The following is a 3159-nucleotide window of genomic DNA, read 5'->3' as shown; positions in this document are numbered from 1 at the left end:
CCCCTGTGTATTCTTGAACGAAGAGAAATAACGCTATGGAATTGAGTCATCCCACAAGTTAAAGTGGAATGGAATCACTTTATCTAAGAGGAGCCTAACTGAGAGGATGAAAATTAGATGCAGGAAACAAATCCTCATCTATTTCTGGGGGCACAATAAACACCTAGGATGATGTTTCACTAATAAGGGAGATGTAACACTCCTAAGCATGGGATAATTGGAAATTACCTTTACTTACATTTACTTTATCTTGATTTTACTATTTTCCATGAAACAATTTAGTAGTTTAAGTATGAAAAATACTTTCACGAAAAAGAGTGTATGGTATTTTGTTTAAATAATTTGTTGATTTTTTCTTAGTTAAGGAAATAATGGGAAAGACTAGATGAGGAAAATATTAGCTTCCACGTACTTAATGAAATGGTGGAAATTTTTTCGCTCACTAAGAGGAAGAAAGAAAAGAAAATGTTTTTGATAATACATTGTTTGAGGAATAGAGATCTTCCAATTCTAGATCTCGTAGCATCCCGTGGAAACCCAAATAAGAAAACCATACTAGATTAGATTGGGGTCTTGAGATCCCGTAATGGATATCCTTGTGAATTCGTTAACAAGCGGCATAGAACAGATAAGTACCAATCTCTTGGATAAATTAATTAGTGATGTTTTGAGGTGGATGATTTGTTTAAATAATATCGAACTCGTTAGAATTTTCTTCTGGTAAGTTATTAAATATAAATGAGGAATGATTGAATTAGAAACTAATATAACTTACTAACTGTTCTGGAAATAGACACTACAAAGGTATTTCTACTCGTTTATACTCATGCTAAATAGTGAATGATTGAATATATAATGGTATTTCTACTCGTTTATACTCATGCTAAATAATGAATGATTGAATATATGATGTTTTGGAAAATACATTCCTATGTAGGATTTTCTGTAACCCTTAAAAAGGGTGCCAAAGCCTAAGCGATATCTCTTGAATATGTTGAATATGTCAATCTATACTGATAAACAAGAAACACAATATAAGATTAACCCACCCAGTATTTATTGAATTTACCATAGAGCAGAAATATAGATTGAACAATAGTTTGACGTGCGTAACCAATGTGGGTTATGTTAATTTCTATGGAGGGAGCGATATCCCAGTAACTAGCCAAGAATCTTGTAAACAGCAATGAGGATAGTTAACATTTTCTATGAGACACAGTCCCAATCAAAATGACGCCCGAAAGTTGGTTAGCTACCCCGAGGTCGAAGGCATGGAGGTTCGCATCCCACTTCAGTTATGAGAAAATAAATAGTACCTAGAGCATCCGAAGAGAACCCAAGGTTAAGGGTATTGTTCTTTCTAGGACCTTTCATAACCTTGATTAAATTAAAGAATTGTAGAAAATAATATGATACCGTACTTAATAATGGCATGAACAACTAACATCAAGAAAGACACATAGATATTTAATAACTATCAAAAGAGATATTACAGTGCAAAAACCATGAAATACAAGTCGTTGAGGCAACTAACCTCCAACGCGGTGTAGTCATAGAACCCATCGAACTCGGCATTGCATGCATATTAGACAAAAACACACTACCTTTTGAATGACTGTAAATACAAGTATATTAGTCAAAATGTTCTTATAAGTCCATCACAATTATCATAGCGCCATTAACAAAGGATGCGGAAGCCTTAGGCCATAAACCACATGAAATCACAAATAAAAACTTATATAATATGAAAACAGAGAGGAATACTCTCGTATAACTACGCTGAGAGTTAATAATCGACTCAAATGTTCATATATTTGTCCAAGCATGCGAAGGAGAAGGAGAGTATTCCCATGAGATGAAACAAAAACGAGAACAAAATGACAGGTAACCATAACTGAGGTGAGTGTTGGGTATTTTTACATGGAGAAAATACCAAAAACCAAGATTCAATCACACAGAGGCAATGCTCTGTTTTACCTCCACAGGATCTTTTTGTGCACAGAGGAGCTTAAAAAAAATTTCACAGAGAAACAGAGTAATTCACCACCATAAAAAAAACATTTCTGAGAATTTACTGAACTGGGTTTACTGCTGTAAATCCCCTTTTAGATTCACTGCTGTAACAAAAACTTTACTGTTGTAATTTAAAAATTTACATATGTTTACTGCTGTAAAAGAAATTTACACAGGCTTACAAAAATCGCTTCACCATTTCCTTTATGCACTGTTGTGCAAAACCACACATGGTTTTTCTTACTCCTCTGTTTTTCAATGCCTCACAAAACATTACAAAATATATTTGTGCACTGCTGTGCATACATCCTCTGGTTCTCTTTCACGCTGCTGCGAACACCAACATTCTTTTCCTCCCGTGTGGCATACAAAAAAAAATGTCAACGCGACAACATATCTTTACGAACATTAATACATGCCGTATATAAAAAATATATAAAAATATGTATTAAAACGTGCCCATACTCATATTAAAAGGGCCACCTAAATCTACGTACCACCATTAAATTCCAAGACATTTCTTCCACGGCGGTCAAACTCAAGAATCGAACACTCCACGCAATGGTTTTAATTTGATGTTGGTCGTATACAGGTGTGCAGCTTCGGACAATCGATGGCGGAGAACACGGGAGCAAATCCAACGGTGGAGAACAATATCGGAAGGCCAACATATGCTGAACATTAACACCCGAGAAAATGACGTTGCGTTACGTCAGGGCTGAACCACGTGTCGGCTCCAAATTATATCGGAGCTCCTTGCCGGATTATTCCTTCGTCGGCAAATCGCTCCGAGAAAATCCGGTGAACGGTTTCTGGCTTGGTTCACAGTTTCTGGTGGTCTGCGTTGAAATTAGACTTCAACACTCCCCTTTAATTTCAACAGCTGGGCATTCGGTCATACCGAGACACTTCCTCAAAAATTCAAAGCTTTTCTGATCCAATGGCTTTGTCAAGATGTCTGCAACCTATTCCTGAGTCCTGCAATGTTCTAGGACAATTTCTCCATTGTTCACCAATTCTCTGATGTAGTGAAACCTTGTATCAATGTGTTTCGTTCTCTTATGAAACACTGAATTCTTTGACAATGCAATAACTGAGCTATTGTCACAAAAAATCACTGTCGCTTTTGCCTGCTCTTGGCCTAAG

The sequence above is a fragment of the Pinus tabuliformis genome, chromosome 7, assembly GCF_031772625.1.
Source record: "Pinus tabuliformis cultivar Carrire ecotype Pingquan chromosome 7, CPIR1, whole genome shotgun sequence".
In the NCBI taxonomy this organism is placed as follows: domain Eukaryota; kingdom Viridiplantae; phylum Streptophyta; class Pinopsida; order Pinales; family Pinaceae; genus Pinus; species Pinus tabuliformis.
Note: the sequence above shows the minus strand (reverse complement) of the source record.